At 42.1% G+C, this 22,193-nt stretch overlaps 1 protein-coding gene across 5 annotated transcripts in view; it reads left to right on the top strand.

Annotated features, from left to right (window-relative positions):
- Positions 1 to 22,193, top strand: part of LOC132391879 (fibroblast growth factor receptor-like 1) — a 329,539-nt gene that overhangs the window by 247,278 nt on the left and 60,068 nt on the right. The gene's annotated exons all lie outside the window — the stretch shown is intronic.

Below are 22,193 nucleotides of genomic sequence, written 5' to 3'. Positions count from 1 at the left end.
GGCAGATTTCTACAGAGGCAACCTGATACTGCCGGTTGTGACTGTGGATCCTTGCTTTCTAAATCAAGGCGATGGAATTACCTTACTACAGACCAGCAATTGGCTAAGAATGACAAAAAAACAGTGTTTTTATTCAACACAACTAATCATACGTAGAACAATATTGTTAGTGGGAAGCCAAATGGTGAAATTATAAAAAATAGATTAGAGGTGATGATTGTGAGGACATCAGTTATAGGGAAAGGTTAAATAGGTTAGGACTTTTTTCCCTGGAGAGTAGGAGAACGAGGGCAGATTTGTTAGCAGCATATGAAATTATGAGGGGTGTAGATATGGTTAATGCAAATTTCTACTGAGGTTGGTGGGGTGAAATTTCACTAGAGGTGAAATGTTTAAGGAGAACATGACAGAAACAATATCAATTGTGGTTGGAAGTACCTATGTAGGGTACCACGCAGGAAGAGCGGGTGCAGAGTGGGGTTTACAAGTGCATTTAAGGAAATAGGGTTTTAAACTCCCTATACCGACTATCTTGCTGGCAAACGTGCAGTCTCTGGTGAACAAAATCGATGATCCCAGAGCCAGGGTGCTGAATCAAAGGGACATTAGGACCGCGTGTGTTCTTTGTTTCATGGAATACTGGTTAACCCCTTCCATACTGGATGCAGCATTTCAGATCAACGGGTCTACTATGCACCATCAGGATAGATCTATAGAGTCTCTCAAGAGCAGAGGTGGAGGAGTATGCCTCAAGATCAACTCTTCTTGGTGCACAAATATATCAGTGCTGTCCCAATTCTGCTCACCAAACCTGGAAAATAAGTGCTGTCCTTTTTACCTACTACGGGAGTACTCTGGGGTCATTTTGATAGCAGTCTACATTTCACCACAGGCCAATGTCAATCAGGCTTTAGGTGATCTGAACAATGGGATCAACATGCATGAAACAGCGCACCCTGATGTCTTCACCTTCGTTTTGGGAGATTTTAACCAGGCCAGTCTGAAAAAATCACTAAGCAGTTACCATCAACAGATCACTTGCAATACCAGAGAAAACCACACACTGGACCATTGTTACACCACCATCAAGAATACCTACTATTCCGTGCCCTCACTTCTGGAAGTCTGATCACCTGGCTGTACTTCTACTCACTGAGTATAGGCAGAGACTGAAGACTGCAGCACCAGTAGTGAGGACCAAGAAGGTATGGACAAGGGAAGCACAGGAGCACTTACAGGACTGCTTTTGAATTGGTGGACTGGACTGTATTCAGGGATTCATCTTTGAATCTGGGGAGTATGCTGTAGTTGTTACCGACTTCATTAAAACCTGTGTGGATGAGTGTGTGCCTACAAGGACTTACTGAACATTCCCCAACCAAAAGCCAGGGAAGAACCAGGAGGTACGTCCACTGCTGAAGGCTAGATCTGTGGCATTCAAGTCTGGCAACCCAAGCCTGTACCAGAAAACCAGGTATGATTTGAGGAGGGCTATTTCAAGGGCAAACAGACAATTTTGAATGAGGTTGGAGGCGACATCAGATGCACGGCAACTCTGGCAGGGTTTGCAAGACGTTACTTCCTACAAAGCGAAACTCAATAGCATGAACGGCAGCGATGCTGCACTAGCAGTTGAATCAATGCCTTCTATGCCCACTTTGAAAGGGAGAACACAACTACAGCCATGAAGATCCCTGCTGCACCTGATGACCCTGTGATCTCTGACTGAGAGCCAGATGTTAGGCTGTCTTTAAAGAGAGTGAACCCTCACAAGGCAGAAGGTCCCGATGGAGTATCTGGTAAGGGTCTGAAAACTTGTGCCAACCAATTAGTGGGAATATTCAAGGACTTTTTCAACCTCTCACTGCTACAGGCGGAAGTTCCCACTTTCTTCAAAAAGGCAACAGTTATACGGGTGGCTAAGAAGAATATGTGAACTGCCTTAATATTAGCCAATCGCCCGGTAACACTCACATCGACAGTGATGAAACGCTTTGAGATCTTGGTCATGACTGGACTGAACTCCTGCCTCAGCAAGAACCTGGGCCCATTGCAATTTGCCTATCGCCACAATAGATCAACGGCAAATGCAATCTCAATGGCTCTGCACCCGGCTTTAGACTACCTGGACAACACAAACACCTACATCAGGATGCTGTGCATCAACTATAGCTCAGCATTTAATACCATCATTCCCAAAATCCTGATTGAGAAGTTGCTGAACCTGGGCCTCTGTATCTCCCTCTGCAATTGGATCCTCGACTTCCTAACCAGAAGACCACAGTCTGTGTGGATTGGTGATAACAGATCCTCCTCACTGATGATCTACACTGGCGCACCTCAGGGGTGTGTGCTTGGCCTGCTGCTCTACTCTCTATACACACATGACTGTGTGGCTAGGCATAGCTCAAATACCATCTACAAATTTGCTGATGATACAACCATTGTTGGTAGAATCTCAGGTGGTGACGAGAGGGCGTACAGGAGTGAGATATGCCAACTAGTGGAGTGGTGTCGCAGCAACAACCTCACACTCAATGTCAGTAAGATGAAGGAGCTGACTGTGGACTTAAGGAAGGTTAAGACGAAGGAACACATACCAATCCTCACAGAGGGATCAGAAGTGGAGAGAGTGAGCAGTTTCAAGATCCTGGGTGTCAGGATCTCTGAGGATCTAACCTGGTCCCAACATATCGATGTAGTTATAAAGAAGGCAAGACTGTGGCTATACTTTATTAGGAGTTTGAAGTGACCTGGCATGTCAACAAATACACTAAAAAACTTCTGTGGAGAGCATTCTGACAGGCTGTATATAACTGTCTGGTATGGGGGGGGGGGTGGGGGGGGGGGGCGACTGCACAGGACCGAAAGAAGCTGCAGAAGGTTGTAAACCTAGTCAGCACCATCTTGGGTACAAGCCTATAAAGTACCCAGGACATCTTCAAGGAGCGGTGTCTCAGAAAGGCAGCATCCATTATTAAGGATCCCACACCCAGGACATGCCCTTTTCTCACTGTTACCATCAGGTCAGAGGTACAGAAGCCTGAAGGCACACACTCAGTGATTCAGGAACAGCTTCATCCCCTCTGCCATCCGATTCCTAAATGGACATTGAACCCTTGGACATTATGTCACTTTTTAAAATATACAGTATTTCTGTTTTTTGCATGTTTTCAAAATCTATTCAATATGCACATACTGTAATTTATTTACTTGTCTGTTTATGTTATTTTTATTTTTTTTCTCTGCTAGATTATGTATTGCATTGAACTGCTGCTGCTAAGTTAACAAATTTCACGTCACACCTGATTCTGATTCTTCACTTAGTGGGTGGTGAGAGAGTGGAATGGACTGCCAGTGGGAGTGATGGCTGCGGGTTCGATTTCGACATTTAAGAGAAATTTGAATAGATACATGGATGGGGGGTCTGGAGTGCAATGGTCTGGGTGCAGTTGAAGGAACTCAGCAGATTAATAGTTTGCTATGGACAAGGTGGGCCAAATTGCCTGTTTATGTGCTGTGGTGTTCTATGACTCCATGACATTGAATTGAAGACCTCAATGTTCTGAAAAGCTCATTCAGCTCTACTGTCAAAAGGGTTGTTACAGAAAACCTTTCCTACCAAATGCATAAGCATATACAACTCCTCATCTCTGTGCAACAGAACACACATCATAGTACAATAATCTCAACTTTATTATTTCATACATTATTATTGCATGTTATTGTACATTGGTACATTATTATTAGTTCAGTGTGTTTTTAAATAGTGCTGCTGTAACAAAGGAATTTCCCACTTGGGATCAATAAAGTACTTAGTATTATTATTATTAAAAAGCAAAACTAAGGTTAAGGTATCATTACTGTAAGAAGGCATTGCGATTTCAACACCATGGTTAATTGGAACATGACCAAATCATTTCCAAAATAACTGGCCATTCACACTGTGAGGTATTTATGGTAGTTTTTTTTGTTGTCTGCTAACTGTTTGTATATATTAGGAGGAAAGACTTACATTCATATAGAGTCTTCACATTCCAGACATCCCAGAGTGCCTTAGACTCAGTGGCTAATTTGCATAGAGAACAAAGTTGAAAGTTCAAAGTAAAATTTATAATCAGAGTACATGCATGTCACCACATACAACTCTGAGATTCTTTTTCTGCAGGCATACCTAGCAAATCTATAGAACAGTAACTGTCAACAGGGTCAATGGACTATTTCACTGCAAATACAGACATAAATAACAATAAATAACAAGCATGAAATAACAAGATAAAGAGTCCCACAAATTTTGGGAGAATCAGCTTTAATAATGTTGACTATGAAAGTAAATACTAATAAAGCCAGCAGGGATAATTCTAAGTACTTTCTCAACATAGTTCTATGGGATCTTTAACCGACCTCAGAAAATATTCAGATCAATGTATGACTTAAAGAAGAAGGCATTACTCCTCAGTATCAGGCCGAAGTATCAGCCTATCTTTCTGCACTCGAATTTATGAGTGGGATTTGAGCCAGGAACCTTCCAACTGAAAAGCTATTTTGTTCAACTTTGTTCAAATTCATGTAAGTTTTAAGACTATCAGGAGATAATAGCGGTCTAATGCAGATTGCCATCACAAATGGGTGGGCAGAAGTCTATTTGCTGACAGTACTCGGGTAGCTCTTGGACGGAGTGACAGAAAAATAAGATAAGTTGCATCTCATGAAGGCTGTGTTCCTTTCAAATATGAAGAAGGTTGATGCAATGACTGGAAGACGGATAAAACCCAAAAATAGAGTGAGTAAAGTCTTCCTAGATCAAATTTGATCTCAGGTAGTCCTAATAAATGCTTAACTAAATTTAACAGAAACTTGGTAACGCATACATGTGCCAGTTTAGCACTGATTAGGCTAGAAAAACTGCTACGGTTTTGGATAAAAATCTGGTAGCTTTCATCGGGGCTTAGTTTTTTCAGTAATATGCTCTGTTTCTATTCCTCAAATAGTTTGGTGAAAAAGTTGGACTGTATCAGAATTTCAGCAAAGCTGACAAAATAAGCACTCCCTCTTGGCAGTTGTTTTCCCTTTCCAATCTTTCTTCGCCATTGGTACCCTAAACCCAATTTCCTGGAACATTAATAGCGATTTTTTTTTGCGTCATTCCTGAAGCAAAAGACATTAAAATGCACAACGGTTTCTGAAGGCTGACATTCATTTCAAAGAGAGCTCGAAGCAGAAAGTATGCAAGATATTTTAATTCAGTAAGTCCCAATTCGCTCCTTGATGTTTGCTAAAGTTACATGGAGCAGCTGCAGACAAGAACATGGGAGAAGAGACCAAAGAAGCTCATGACATTACAGCATTTAATGCTTTCAAATCCAGTAATTCTTCTCATGCCCAAGTTCATATGTCAAATGCTTTCTGTTTTGAAGTGTCTTGCTTGCTTCCTATCTATAACAAATAATTTTAACTCCAATTCATGAGAGGACTGTAGGCCAAGGCAGTTCAGTTACCATCTTACTCTCTCTGGAGACCCAAAGTCCGCTTCTCACTGATTACAGGCGCAAATGACCCTTAACTTTCGCCTTAACCCTGTCATTTGTGTTTACACCAGTGATTTTCAACAAATAAGGGATCTCATGATAAGAATTTGCACACACACTTAGCTTTATATTGTTGCTAATCCTGCTAAGTTAGCATTTTCTAAAGAATTGTCCCTGGTTACTCCTCTTTACTAATTGGCTCATTAGATGTACTGCAGTTATGACGGTCCAATTTTCCTCTACAAGAATCCGTTAGATTTGAAAACTTATCAACCACGATCGCTCATTCCAAATTTATTGCTGCAGTAGCGATTTATCAAGAAATTTTTAATAGGACCCTATGTTTAAAAAAGGAACATGTAGCTTTAAAGGTCAGATGGCAGATCACAGTGCCCTCGCGTGTGAAAAACTGAAGCTTGTTGAAAGCAGATTCTCGCCTGCTCATGGCTAGTAACCATTTGATCTCAAAGGTGTCGGTGTCTCAAAGTCATACACAGTGAGATGGTGCTGGGATGAAAGAGTTTGACTTCATTGTAAGTGAAGGCTTCAAGCCCAAATCAGATCCGTAGGTGTTAAAGACGCAGTTGCCGCAGAGGTTGCACGAGTTTGCTCTGGCTCGCTGGCCATCCTTGGGTTATTTATGCTGTTGCAGCACAGATCAGTCACAGTGCTGTCCTGTTTCGTGCATTCATGTTGTTGATGATCTACGGCTGTCCTTGCCAATCACATCGCTAGAATTCCAGTCCGGTTCTGCAGCATCAGGATGCTACCAGCGATGAAAATCCATCTTTGTGAACAAATGTCAGTAACTTTAAAATAGATGGCACAAGCAATGACACCTTCCAATAATAATTTTCTGGATGAGTGCCAGCTTGTGTGCCTTGATTGGAGGTGAACTTGAGGGGCATCCCGTCTCGATAAGTGTCCCATTCCAATATTCTGCATAGAGGGGAAGTTAGGGTTAGCAGTATTAGCAGATAGACTTTCACCTCATTTGTCCCACATGCCTTTGTCAGCTATTTTAACATGTCAGAGATCCCTGGTTCAGTCCCTGGTGGAGGCTAACATTAGAACATCACAGAGAAGATTAGTATGACCGCGAGCAAGGGCAAGTTTGTCGGCTGTATTGATCGAGCAATTTGATCACTTACACCCAGTGGCCACTTTATTAGGTGCAGGAGTGGATCCCGGTGTGGTCGTCTGTTGCTGTAGCCCGTCCACGTCAAGGTTCGACATGTTGTGCATTCAGAGATGCCCTTCTGCACACCACCGTTTTAAAGTGTGATTATTTGAGTTACTGTTGCCTTCCTGTCAGCTTGAACCAGTCTGGCCTCTCTCATCGACAAGGCATTTTTTTCCCCACAGAACTGCTGCTCACTAGATGCTTTTTGTTTCTCCTAGCATGATCTATAAACTCTGGAGACTGGTATGTGGAAAATCCCAGGAGATCAGCAGTTTCTGAGTTACTCAAACTACCCCATCTGGCACCAAGAGTCATTCCACGGTCAAAGTAACTAGATCACATTTCTTCCCCCATACTGACATCTGGCCTGAGCAACAGCTGAACCTCTTGACTATCTCTGCATGCTTTTATGCATTGAATTTGCTGCCACACGATCATCTGTCTTGATATTTGTATTAATGAACAGGTGCACAGGTTATCTTAAATAACGTGGCTACTGAGTGTAGATTAAACAGGTTCACCTTTGCTAACCAGTGGAGGTGAATAATGTCAGTGAGATTCACTAAACTTTTGTTCAATGCTTTAAACCATTTTTAAAAATATGCTTAGTACAATGTTTTGTTCTAAACATGTACAAAATGGTACCAATTGAATACTGCAAAATATTTGGGTTTTTTGTAATAGCTGAAGTAATCACTACTCGGAGATTTAATTATTAAAAAAGCCCAAAGGGTCAATAAACACTGGTATTTTAAGATTCAATAATACTCCAGACAAGTGATACATTGCCTGGTGATTGAAGGGGTCATTTAAATGAGAATATTCGCATTGCCTGGGTTTTTATGTTCGCAGTTGCGCTGTTCCCCAGATGCAGGGGCTCATGTGCCACTTCAGTGGTGACGTCTATCCCAAGAAGAGGCTGGACTCCTTGAGCCTAATTGTATGAGCTTTGATTCAGCCCTCCACTTTCTTGTAAAACAAACTCAGGACATAAATCAATGGAAAACTGATACATTTGTTTTTTTAATGCAGGAAATAGTTCCAGAGGTTATGTCAGGCTACATTTGGCCCACATTTTTAGAATTCTGTTGAAACCTTAAGCAGGGTGTTGAGAGATGAGCTTGAACAAGGCTACATACAAACAGATGGAGCAGGTGAAACTGAACCATGCAGGGAGACAGGATGATGAATATATCTGGACAAAAGAGCTGTTGCAACAACCCAAACACTCCTGTACTCACTGTGTCCTCCGGTTTTGTAATCCAAGGAGGTGCCAGGATTCATGGATACGGCCAACTCTCTAAGCCTGTTGTTGCTACATGGTTCACATCATAGTACTTTCTAATAGGGGCCACTTGTTGAGTGCCAGCTTTATTGGCAGTGCCCTTTTCCAGCCCGATTATGGGATTGAAATTGTGGGTGGAGCAATGTTTTAGAGATGGGTGGCACTGACCATTCGCCATCGCTTTCTCATTACAGTAAAAAACAATCCCTCACCCTCACCTCTCCTTCTATTCCCCACTCGGGCCTCTTACCTCTTCGCACCTGCCCATCACCCCCTTCCTTTTCTCCTATGGTCCACTCTACCCTCCTATCGGATTCCTTCTTCTTCAGTCCTTTCCTACCCACTGGACTTCACCTATCACTATCTAGCTGTTCTCCTTCCCCTCCCCCACCACTTTACTCTGGCATCGTCCCTGTTGTTTTCCAGTCCTGATGAAGGGCCTCGACTGTTTATTCATTTCCCTCCACAGATGCTGCCCAACCTGCTGAGTTCCACCAGCATTTTTTGTGTGTATCTATGAAAAGTATTTTGTTCTCCCTTTGCTTAGAGATGGCTAAGGCAAGCTGAAATTATTCCTTACGGCTGCCTTTTGTTTGGAGTAAAGAATTTGCAGTCATTTTAAAAATATGAAATGAAAATAGAAGCCTTTAGGGAGTGCACATGCTGGCAACTGGGGCATCAAGTAATCTGCTGGAGAGACACAACAGGTTAAGCAGCGTCTGGGAGAGGAAAGAAACTGATTTCCTACTGATGCTCCTTTGTCCTCTGTGAGTTCCTCCAGCAGATTGTTTATTGCTGGTTATATGGAGAGAGAATTCTAAAAGTTCAAAGTTTAAAGAAAATTTAGTATCAAAGTACATATAAATCACCATATTTTGATATGTCAACATATACTATAATGAATTTCTTGCAGGCATTCACAGTAGAGAAAAGAAATACAATAGAATCAATGGAAAAACTACTGATGGAAATTACTGTCCATCAGAAATTACTGATGGACAACCAGTGTTCATCCAAACACTTATTAAGTTGCATGAAGTCCCAAAAAAAATGTTCCAGACTGCTCTTTGGCCCAACTCACAAAGCTCTGGAGGAATCGGGCGGGCCAGGCGATGTCTGTAGAAGAAATTGGGCAGCCAACGTTTCAGGTCAAGACCTTTCAACTGGACCAGAGAGAGGGTCTCAGCCCGAAGCGCCAACTGTCCACTCCCCTCCACAGATGCTGCCTGACCTGCTGAGTTCCTCCTGCACTTTGTCTGTTGCTCCAGATGCCAGCATATCTGCAGCCTCTGCTGTCTCTTGCTCTCTGCCCAGTGGTCCTTATAAATTCTGAACCTGGAACGTAGAATGCACAGCAAAAGGAAACGAAAAGGTGATTGATGAACACCATGGCTGCCTTGATCATTTCCATCATCTGAAATAGAAGCACAGAACGGCTGCAGCTTTGATATTTTGCATGGCACAACCCCCTTTAATATTTTCCATCACTGTGTTTGTCATTAATATGCAGTTATACACTCAAAATTATAGACAGATGAAAGTGGCTTTAACACAAGAAGGCTTTTTGCCAAATATTTGCATGACAGAACAAAGTTGTCTAACGTGACATTTCCTTTTGTTTGATGTGTTTATCTCTGATGCTAATGATATAATTCAGGTGTACTTTTATTGTATTCATTCAAGCGTAACCAAACCACGTTGGCGCCAGCTCTGTCCTTGCTATCAAGGTATGAGTGACAATCCACCCTCAAGCACAATGAGGTATGAGAGACCAACATATTTGGTGAATGGCCCTGTGAGGTTTTGAAGCAGATTTGCTGGTTAATGATTTCATTCAACAAGAATCACCGTGTATTCCCAAACACAACAGGATTAACATGTTACTTTATAAATCCCTGCTGGTGGGACTGGAGTTATCAATCATATTGTAATCAATGCGCGACTATAAGACATTTTTGATGAAGCTTGAAGGAGTTGCCACCAATGCTTTCCCATATCTGCATTTGGCAGTAGTAATGTCAGTGTCACATTAACTCAGGACGGTTTGGATTGAAACTTGAGGGTGTTATGCTTCAGTTGTATAAACCCCGCTGTGCGTAGAACTTCTCTATCTGGCCACTGTATTTCAGGAAAGCATTTTGTAGAAACTGATTTCTAATCTTTTAGACCATAGGATATAGGAGCAGAATTAAGCCATTCGGCCCATCGAGACTGCTCTGCCATTCAGTCATGGCTGATTTATTATCCCTCTCCTGCCTTCACCCAGTAACCTTTGACACACTAACTAATCAAGAACCTATCAACCTCTGAATTCAAGTATACCCAATGACTTGGCCTTCACTGCCATCTTTTTGGAAGATTGAGAAGTTATCTAATCTGGATGTCTAAAATATTAAAAGCATTTGATATTGAAACAACTTTAATTCTTGTTGGAAGAAATCAAGAAATGGAGGCTGTGCTATCTTTAAGTGAGAGGTCAGTCATATACGAGAGTAATTGCTAGATGGTTTTCAGACTCAGAATCAGGTTTAATATCGTTGGTGTATGTTGTGAAATTTGTTGGCTTTGCAGCAGCAATAGAATACTAAATAACAGAGAAAAAACTGTGAATTGCAGTAAGTATATATAAAATAGTTACATGAAATAAATAGTGCAAAAACAGTAATAAAAGTAGTGAGGTAGTGTTCATGGGTTCTATGTTTATTCAGAAATCCGATGGCAGAGGGGAAGAAGCTGTTCCTGTGTGATTGAGCGTGCGCCTTCACTCTTCTGTACCTCCTTCCTGATGGTAACGATGAGAACAAGGCATGACCTGGGTGATGGGGGTCCTTAAGGCTGGAAGCTGCCTTTTTGAGGCATCGCTCTTTGAAGGTGCTCTGGACACTACAGAGGCTAGTGCTCATGATGGAGCTGACTAACTTTACAACTCTCTGCAGCTTCTTTCAATCCTGTGCAGTAGCCCAAAGGCTATTTGAATGTGGAACTCTCCATATATAAGGGGAACTGATACCAGGACAATAGTGAGACCATGTTACTGCCTGATGAAATTGAAGAACGTGTTGGACAAACACTGCCCAGAATGGAGAAGGAGCATTTGAGGCGGCATTGAGAGCTTTGAGTCCATGCACAGAGCACACAGACGTCATAGAGAAGAAGGAATGCACCACCTTTCCAACTACATATGTGTCTGCCTGGTCAGGAAGCTCCTGCCTAGTCTGTTGATGTGTCTGTGGCATCCATATCGGCCTCATTCGCCACTTAGTCTACAAAACTGGAGAGGAAGCCTGTCATTTGCAATCCCATGAAGAAGATGGCCTTGATCAAGTTTACTGCAGATTAGGCTCCCCTTTAGGGGTCGAATTTTCTGTGTAAAAACACATCTAAAAGCATCTTCATTATTATGTTTTGCCCAGTATTAATTTGGAGTTTCAAGCAGCGGATGCTGAGATAAAAACACCACATGCCTGTGGAGAGTGAGGCAGGTAGATGACATTGCATCAGAACAAATCGAAGGTCTTGGTGTTCTCAGGAAAGTTTGTCGAGCTGAAGCGTTAACACTTTTTCATGCTGCAATGCAATACAGAATACAATGCAATGCATTGTTGAGTGATTTGCTGAGTAGTTGCAGTATTTTTATTTCGGGTTTCCAGCAAATGTTCTGCCTTTGCTTTTCCATTCATTCGGACCGTATGAGTACAGTCTTCTGGGGCTGCAGACTTTGATTTCCAGTCTATATAGGTATCTCCCAGCTTCAGAAACCCAGATTTGACGCTGATACCAAGTGATGACTGTACGGAGTTTGCACATTCTCCCTGCAGTTACATGAGCTTCTTCCAGGTGCTCATCCGTCATCCCAGAGATGTCTTAATTAGCTTAATGACCCCTTGTGTAGATAAATACCAAAAGACTCAGGAGTTGGGGCTTGTGAGGAAGAATGAGCTGTAGATCTGAGAGAGAAGTTGGGTGATGGTGGTGTTGATAAGATCACTCTGCTAGAAAGCAGAAAGGACTCATATGGGCTGAATAGCCTGTTTTTGTATGATGGTACATAAATGTAGGGATATAAATGAGCACAACATGGTAACATAACACTTTACAGTGCCAGTGATCAGCGATCGTGGTTCATTTCCAACTGCTGTCAGTAAGGAGTTTATACGTTCTCCCCGTGACCACCTGTATTTCTGGGTGCTCCAGTTTCCTCCCACACTCCAAAGACGTCCAGGCTAGGGTTAGCATGTTACGGGCGACCTGTGCCGCTGTCAGAAGGACGATGACACTTGTGGGCAGCTCCCAGCTAATTTTCAGACTGCGCTGGTCTTTGACATCAGTGATGCATTCACTGTAAGTCTTGTATATATGACAAATAAAACTAATCTTCAATAATAAAGCAGATATAGAGTTTGAATGTTACTGATAATAATTGTGAAGGGTCTTTGCAAGGTTGTTCAGGGGTTCACAATGTAACTGCTTTGTCAGCTTCAGAGGAAATCCGCCTGACATAGGGGCATCTCCAATGCCTGTCTGGGCCTTTATTTTATCTGAGCGCGGCTTATCATCCGCTCCTGGACACCATCTCTAGATAACATTTTAACTTGTTTCTACCAGTATGGAAGTTACAGAGTCATAGAATATGACAATACAGAAATGGGCCATTCGACCCGACTCATAGTTGTTGCATTTCTTGCTCGTTATGAGAGGACACATCTTGCCTTCTATAATGGAGGCCAAGAATACATATGGATCCTGAGAAAAAAAGTGCAGTCCATCAAGTTCCCATCCAGTTGAGTTTCATTAAAAATCCTGAAATTTACTCAGTTTTTATCAGCTGTAATACTCTTAAAGATTAAGCTTCCAGTCGAGAAAATCATGATAAAATGTTTTAATCCCTAAAATGACAGTATCGATGTTCTCAATCTTAATGGACTGTCATAAGCGATTACCAATTACACCCACACAGCATTAGTGTAGTTAAGCAGTACGCCTCTACGCAATTGTTTGAGAGTAAAATTATTGAAGGGTTACGAGGTAATTTTCTCTGTGACCTTCTCTTTGTAGAATTAAACATTTCCATACTATAGAACTAAAAGAAAAACTTTATTAATGCAGACATCACTCTTTTGCCAGTGAAGTGCATCTGCAGAGTAGTTACTGTTGCAAAATAGGAAACTTGGTTGTTGATTGTGCTTAGCAAGCTACCGTAAGCAACAGCATATTTAGTACAAAATACTGGAGGAACTCAGCAGGTCAGGCAGCATCTGAATAAAGAGTTGATGTTTTGGGCCAAGACCTTGCATCAGTATATTTAATAAAATTGGTAAAGGAATAATTATAGACTTGGATTCCAAGTGATATTCAAAATAGTGTCTTGTACCTTTAATGGATAGTTGACACAAGATTCGAGGTTCAGATTTATTTATCATGTATATCTTGACACTTACAGTGGAATGTGCCGTCTACATTAATAATCAATATGCCTAAGGCTGTGCTGGAGAAGGCCTGCAAGTGTCACCAAAACTGGGCCTGCTAGATATCTTATAGACTACCCACAACAGTGCAGGTCTCCCTCAGTACTGCTCTAGTTTTGGCCTGGACTTTTGTGTTACACTCCCTGGAGTGAATTGTAAGTAGGTTCAACAAATCAGCTGGATATTTCAGTGGGGAATTGTACATAGGGCCTGTCATTTCCCCACACCCAGCAAATGACATGTTTTGCAATTTTGGAAGATGCTGTCACTCTACAAGTGGCTGAGAGAATTTGTTTCTACTGTAGAGTTTTTGATCTTGCTGTGCACTCCCGGCTAGGCTGCAGTGCGGACAACAGTGGGTGCTTGACATTGCTGTTGCAAATGGGTATCTGGGTGAGGAGCTCCCAGGTTATTACCACTCTCATGCCCAAGGAGGCAAAAGGGGGATGAATATCCATTAGGGAATAGATTGAGCACCGTGTGCCAACATGGAGGCTGAAGGGTCCCAGTCACCATGTCCACATGTCACAAGGTCCACTGACATCTTTACTTCCAAATACCTCAATGTCTCACACTGTTTTCTCATGCATATCAGTGCTTCTATCATCTCAAGTGTCAATAGTTCTGCTAGTGCTGATGCTCAGGCATGTCTATTGATTTATGACACCACACTTTCAGAATGTGGCAGGTCGCTTTGCATCTACATAGACCATTGCACAGGAGCAAGCTCACATTAAATGTGCCGAACAGAATGCAAAGTTAAATTCTTCAGCCAGCACACGATCCACAACCTTCCATTTCTAACATACTCATGTGACTATCTAAAAACCTCTTAAATAGTTTATCTACTTCCACTACTACTGCTGGTAAACTACTCCTGGCACCTATCAGCTCCGTGTAAAAAGAAATCTGTCCCTTACATCTCCTTTAAACGTCCTTCCTCTCACCTTAAATATATTTGAGGTAAAAGATTACGACTATTCTTTCATAGGGGATGGTGTTCTTTCTTGGAGATACAGCACAGTAACAGGTCCTTCTGGCCCAATGAGACTGTGCTGTCCATCTACACCCATGTGACCAAACAGCCTCCTATCCCAAACATCTCTGGAATGTGGGAGGAAACTGGAGCTCTAGAAGGAAAGGTCACATGGAGAATGTGCAAATTCCTTACAGACAGCAGCGGCAATGGAACCCAGGTTCCTGGTGTTGTAAAGTGTCGCGCAGACCACTATGCTACTGTGCTGTCCCTTATCCATGCCTCTCAAGCTTTTACTTCGCCAACTGCGATGCCCGCTCCTTACGGACACAGGCTAGTGCTGGCTATTGCCTTTTACTTCCCGAAAGAACAGAACAGTCTGCAGAAGGATATGGTTTTGTCCTAACTGCACAGTCAGGGCTGGAAGATTATTGGTGAGGTCATGGAAAGTTGGATACAGTCACACCTAACTTTCCTGATTGGTGTGTGCATTTTGTTTTAATCACTGACTCGCTGAAGAAAGTGGATTATTAAGAGATTGGAGGCAATCGTTGGGAACAGACCATATGGTCAGGGACAGCAAGTATTTAATTAAAGTGACTAAAACCTGTCTCTGCCCTCATTGCTTACCCTGTTGTTTTTACCTGTCAAACTTAATTATCTCAACAGATTTGACATATTCCAGGAGGTGAAACAGTTGTTACTAAAGTCACCCCATTATGGTTGTTTGACTGACTTATTTATATTGCTTTCCCCCCTTGTTTTTAGTATTTTTGTTTTGACTTCCACAGTATCTCTCTCCCCAAGCCTCTTACCATCATCTGCCCCCTCCCCAACTGCCCCACTCCCCCACCTTTTCCTTCCTTGCTCAGCTTGTCAGGTTCATTGCGCGAGGGTCGCCTTAATGATGCATGTTGATCATTTCATCCATTCCTTTGAAGTGTGCTCAGGTCTCCAGTTAAAGTTCAAAGGTCAGCATGTTTATTTATGCAAAGCTGGATCATCTGTGAAATGGGGCTTAAAAGGCCTCCTGACTTCAAAGAGCTCAAATCTGGCCTAGCATAGTCAAAACGGGGACTCAACTTGCCTTAAAATATTAAAAAAGAAAGTTTGTGGCTGTGTATCCTAATCTGGGTCATTTCAGTTATTAAATAACATTTTTAATTGGTATAAAAATCATGTCCGGCCTACTTGAATGAAGTAGTAATGGCCTTAATATCGTGCCTTTGTTCTTATTTGAAGAGCTCCATGTAAATTGACAGTAAATGGGACTGAGCTCACCCCTCTTTGTCCACTTTGAATCTCATTTCGGGTCTCTGCGCCATGGAAAGTTCGGACAGGTTTCTTTCAGAGGGTGAACGAGGCTGCAGGCGAGCTACGCACAGAGTTGGGTCTTTAGAAGATCAAAGCAACGGCAACAATTCAGCGCACATCAAAGCTTTGGCTGCAAATCAAGTTGCGTTTAAAATCTCGCTGCTTGGTCCGTGCTGAGAGGTAACGAAGAATGCGACGCAACAGGAGCAGTTTGTTTTCTTCTTCCACTCTCTCCGTAAACAAGTCAGCTCCTTTGCAGTCTGGCCCAAAATACGTGGCTTTCTGGCAAGCCTCTCACAGTGGTAAGGACAAAGCCAGCCAGAAAACTAAATGCCCTAAGATAAGGAAATATGAAATAGTTAGATTGCGGTTTGAAATTGTAAGCCTTGAGTCTCTCATGGTGCCTGTGTGCTGGGACAGCTGAGGTGCTGATTAGCATTAGTATTTCTACATGAGGGCATATTGACAAGTTTCCTTTTTTTGCTAACATAAGAAACTTTTCAATCAGAATCAGCTTTAATATCTCTGACTTATTTCGTGAAATTTGTTGTTTTGTGGCAGCAGTGGTGTGCAATATATAAAAAGAAAACTATAAATTACAGTAAGAAAAATATGTAAAATTAAATCAGTAGTGCAAAAAGAAAGCAAAGTATAGTTGGTTCATTGTCCGTTCAGAAATCTGATAAATTTGATGGCAGAGGGGAAGAACATGTTTCTAAGATGTTGAGTGTGTGTCTTCAGGCTCCTGTACCTCCTTCCTGGTGGTAGGGGGTCCTTAATAATACCTTTTTGAGTTATCCCCTTTTGAAGATGTCCTCAGTGTTGGGGAGGCTAGTGCCCATGATGGATCTGGCTGGGGTTGCAACCCTCTGCAGCTTTTTTCGATCCTGTACATGGCCCCTCAATACCAGACGGTGATGTAACTGATGCTTACAGTTAGAATGCTCTCCATGGAACATCTGTAGAAATTTGTTGGAGTCTTTGGTGACAGACCAAATCTCCTCAAGCTCCTAATGAAATATAGCTGCTGATATGCCTTCTCTGTAATTGCATCAATCTGTGTTGAAGTATATGATTTTTCACCACAGAAAGAAAAACATGTTTACACAGCACAAAACATCCTAAATCATTTTTCAGCCAATGAATTACTTGTGCACTACTGTTGTAATCAAGGGAGACGTTGTAGTTAGTTTACACACAAATTCCCACAGTGACAGTGTTGTTTTAATGAAGTTGGTTGGAAATTAAAATGGCCAAGCAACAGGAAAACTAAACTCTTTTTTTCAAAATGATGCCTCATGATTATTTGCATGCATCAAGTGTTGACCCGGTTTAACGATTTACGTGGAAGACAGTACATCTTGCCATGCAGAATCTCTGGAGTCAGCCAGCTCAGATAATGTGATCGGGTGTCTGGAATCAAGCTTAAAGCCAAACCTTTTAGACTCAGAGATGACAGATCTACAACTAAATCGCAAATGCACTGCTTGTCAGGGAGGAAGGAGCTTCGGGCATTTCTTCATCTTTCTTTGATGGGTAAGGCCAAGATTGTTCTCTCTGTAGTCGGAGAGAACTGGCAATGAAACTGGCCTTTTCCTTGACGATCACGTTGCCCATCATGATTGTCATGGACAAGTTTATATAGTAAAGGTTGAATAGAAAGTTGACGGAACTTGAGGGGATTGATATGGTACGTTGGTAGAGTGCTGCCCCCATTAATACATATTTCAAGGATCAAGGTTCACATATTCAATATGTTGGGAATAGGAAGAAAATTATCATGATTGTAGATAGAGCGACTGTTCTGTAAAGTATGTGCACTCTGTCCACAAAGGCACCTTGAGCTTCCAGTTGCATATCATTGTAACTCTCCTCAGTCCTACAATGACCTTTCTGTCCTCGACTTTCTCCATGTCTACAGAGAAGCCCAAGTGCAAAGTGAAAGAATATCTCATATTCTGCTTGGGTACCGTATAACCCAAAGGCACGAATATTGAATTTTCCAATTTCATGTAACCCACATGCAGGCTGCTCTCCTCCCACACACACTTGCCTGTCCAATTGGTTTTCTTCTGCTTCCATCCCCTCCCACTACGTGGTTCCCTTTGCCCATCATTCCTTACTCATCTGCTTCCACCTATCAACTACCATTCTTTGTCCCCATTCCCTTCTTCTATTTGGTTCCATTTGTCCATCATCTGCTTCCACCTATCAGCTGCCAGCTTCTAACCAACACCCCCCCCCCCCCCCAATGTAAGGGCGTATTCTGGAATTATGGTATATAGCAAATATTAATTTTAGCAGCAACCAGTCTTCAAACCTGAACATGAATTGTAGATTAAATTTAAAATACAGCTCTGAACAATGGTCTTCCTGGAGCTGTGTTTTGGGGTTGATTACAAACAAACACTCCATTTGACCTCAGAAGCCTGCATGTGCTTGAATGTGGTCCAGAGTCAGTGGGAATTAACATTCACCTTGGGTGCCCGGAGTGTGGGTGTGAAGATGGAGGTGTTTGAAAACTGTATGTAATTCAAAGGAAGCACTGTAGATACATTGTAACTATAGAATTGCCCTGCTGTTACCTTTGATCTTTAAGCATATAAAAATATCATATAATATTGAGCCAGGCTGGCTTCTTCTTCCAAGAGTGTCTCCTGTATGGTTCCTGCTTGTTTGGCTTAATAAAGATTTCTACATCCAGAGAGCTCCCATGTCTCTCCAGTGACTTTGGTCACAGTCACAATACCCTCGTTCTACAATATACTGTACTGGCTAACTTTCCTGCTCCCTCTCGATCCTGATGCAAATTCTTCACCTAAGATGTCATTTTCCACCTCTTGCTTGAGCTGCCGAGTTCCTTGAGCGTTCTATGTTGGTTACAGATCTCACGTTCACACGCCCTTTGCCTTCATGACCTCAAACTCACTGCTCAGGAGTGTGGTGGAAGCGGAGCCAATCAGGATCGGCAACAGGGAAGTAAAGCTGAAGGTGTTGAAATGCAGAGTGGGTCAGGCAAGGTCATTGAAGCAGCATCAGGGGGGTGAATGGAGCCGGATCTGGCTCACCCACTTTTACATAGGGTACCTCTGTTGGCCTGGACCAGATGTGGAGGGCAGAATTTATTGAAGGGAGGAATTACCGAGTCACAATGAGGCTCCAGAAAACCCTATCCCTGGAGGGCTTTGCCAGCCTTCGACAGGAATCTCTCTGGGAGCAGAGCCCTGCCGCCTCTCAAAGCTTTAACCTAGTTTTTCCTGCTCTCAGAAGACTTATAAAATCTTAATTAAAAGAAGTTGCTGTTGTGTGCTGGGGCAGCAAGGCTGAGGGTAGCAGACAGCAACAGAATCAACAAACTCATTCGTAAGGCCAGTGATGTTGTGGGGGTGGAACTGGACTCTCTGACGGTGGTGTCTGAAAAGAGGATGCTGTCCAAGTTGCATGCCATCTTGGACAATGCCTCCCATCCACTCCATAATGTACTGGTTAGGCACAGGAGTACATTCAGCCAGAGACTCATTCCACCGAGATGTAACACTGGGCGTCATAGGAAGTCATTCCTACCTGTGGCCATCAAACTTAACAACTCCTCCCTCGGAGTGTCAGACACCCTGAGCCAATAGGCTGGTCCTGGACTTATTTCCACTTGGCATGATTAACTTATTATTATTTAATTATGTATGGGTTTATATTGCTATATTTCTTCACTATTCTTGGTTGGTGTGGCTGTAACGAAACCCAATTTCCCTCGGGATCAATAAAGTATGTCTGTCTGTCTGTAATATTTTATTGATTGATTTTATTTTGTGGATAGAGGTATACAAAATTACGAGGGGTATAGATAGGGCTCATGCAAGCAGGCTTTTCCACAGAGGCTGGATGAGACTAGAACTTGGGTCATAGGTTAAAGGTGATAAGTGAAATATTTAAAGGGAATCTGAGGGGAAACTTATTCATTCAGAGGGTGGTGCAAGTGAGGAACAAGCTGCTAGAGGAAGTGGTGGATGTGGGATTGATTGCAACTTTTAAGAGAAGTTTGAACATGAGGAGTATATAGGGCAATAGTCCAGCTGCATATTGATGGGACTATGCAGAACAACAGGTCAGCACAGACTAGATGGGCCAAAAGGATCACTTCTATGCTGTTGCACTTTATGACTCTATGATTCTATATAAAATAAGTAATTTAAAAATTAGTGGTTTATTACAAGTGTACTTAAACATTAAGACATAATCCCTTAACCTACTGGATTCAGTTCTTCCTCTCTAGTGGGTTAAGAGTCACCATTCAAGTTTGTGAGTGTTGCTGATGGGAGACGTGAAGTAACTGGGCTAATCCTTAAGGATTCACTGAATTCTGGGCTACTTTTACTGATGGAGTGGAGCATCAGCCTTTTTAACTTCAGATTTCTAGTTCTGCAGTATTTTGGTTTTGGCCTTCAAAAAAGAATTTAGCACGATTATGAGGGGTACAGATAGGGTATATACATGCAGGGTTTTTTTCATTGAGGTTGGGTAAGACCAGAACTAGAGGTCGTATTTTTAGAGCAGGGGTTGCAAACCTGGGGTCCATGAACCCCTCGGTTAATGGTAGGGGTCCATGGCATAAAAAAGTTTGGGAACCCCCTGGTTTAGGATGAAAGGTGAAATATTTAAGGGGAATATGAGGGGGTAACTTCTTCACTCAAAGGCTGGTGCAAGTGTGGAATCAGCTGCCGGTGGCAGTGGTGGAATGCAGCTTCAAATACAACATGGAGAGCTATAGACCAGGTGCAGATAGATGACACTGGGCAGAAAAACAGGTCAGCACAGACTAGATGGACCAATGTGCCTGTTTCTGAGCTGTAGTGCTCTGTGCCTCTATAACTTGATAGTGTCTTAATTGAAAATAATTTGCAGGACTATTAGGAGATTGTGAGAAGTGGTACTGATTAGAATGAGCTGCAGGGACAGGCTTGTACTCAATGGGCTAAATTGTGACATCCTATACCACAGCAATTCTATTCTATGAGGGCAAACAAGAGCATCACATAACACCAGGCCTTACTAATGGTAAACTATGCTATATTTTTAGTGTAACACTACAATGATAATTTTGTGAGACATGTAGGAATGAAAATTGGTGCTCACTGCCTGCTGAAACTGGATACAAAACTCAACCTTATTCCTTAAGTCATGGGAGAATAACCTCTTGAGTCTATGGTTGTTGCTTTGATTAAGTATGTCTGCCTGCAGTGGAGGGGAACTGTATGAGGACCAGACACATCATGGGCCTTGATATAATCATACTTATTACAAGTTGGCGTCCACAGAAAACTCAGCAAGTGTATGCCTTCGGTAGAGGGTGATACCCTTAAAAAATGATAGAAGAAATATTTCACATTGACTGCACTTAACCACAAAGATATGACTCCATTTAGGAGCAAAGTAAGTACAATTAGTGCAGTACCAGTAAAATAATTCTGGTCAAGGAAATGATTATAAAAGATCAGTTCTTTCTTATTTGACACAGAACTCAAAATAAATTGATAAGTTACTTATGGAAAGGTGGCCTTGAGATTTTTGTTGAACCTTAGCTGATTGCAAAATGCAGTTTAATAAAAGCTGGTGTTGTTTTAGATTTGATTTCAAATGTTTTAACAAAATGGCATTGTCATGATACTAGTCCCTAGTAATAGATTTTAGTTCAGAACCAGTGGAAGTTCATGAAGAACATAATTATAAATTGTCATTTAATATAACAGGACCAATATGACCCCAATCGACCACATGAAGATCTCACCAGTTTCTTGCCATAACCCGAGAGAGAGGAACTGGAAGAACACAGACTCCATCAGGGTTCACATTGGCTCATGTTGGCTGTTTGGTGGGAGACGCGTTTTGAGAACTCCAATAAAACTGTTGGCTTAAGGGCATAGTATCAAAGTCAAGAAAAAACAATTGTTTTAGATGTACACTAGCCCAGAATAAAAACAACTCCTAAAAGAGGGACTTCTGGCATCACCTTTTCCATTCCTTTGGGGAGAACAAGTGGAGTGTATAAAGAAAGTGGCTCATAACATCATCTCTAGTGAAACGATCCTTAGTTTGTATCAATTCCCTCTTTGGCATGCATTTGGTTCAGGCACATGTCAGCACCACAGCAACCAGCTTCATAGAAGCCTCCGAAATAAGTTGACTATTAGCACCGAAATCTTTATTTGCAATTTTAAATAGGTACAGTTACCTTTATTTGTTGTAGATGGTTTTGGAGTGAGTTGCAAAGACAGAACAATAATGTTATAACATTGCTTCATCTGTCTCCAAACCACCAGCCTTAAGGTAGATTCAGGTAATAGTTTATGATGGTGTTCAGCTTGGAAGGATGCTGGATGTTGTGGTGTTCACTTGGCCTTCATGTTAGTAGAGGCTGTAAAAAGTGATGTTAATATTGACAATGAAC

Source organism: Hypanus sabinus, chromosome 3, assembly GCF_030144855.1.
Source record: "Hypanus sabinus isolate sHypSab1 chromosome 3, sHypSab1.hap1, whole genome shotgun sequence".
Lineage (NCBI taxonomy): Eukaryota > Metazoa > Chordata > Chondrichthyes > Myliobatiformes > Dasyatidae > Hypanus > Hypanus sabinus.
Note: the sequence above shows the minus strand (reverse complement) of the source record. Positions and strands in the feature narration are given on the sequence as shown.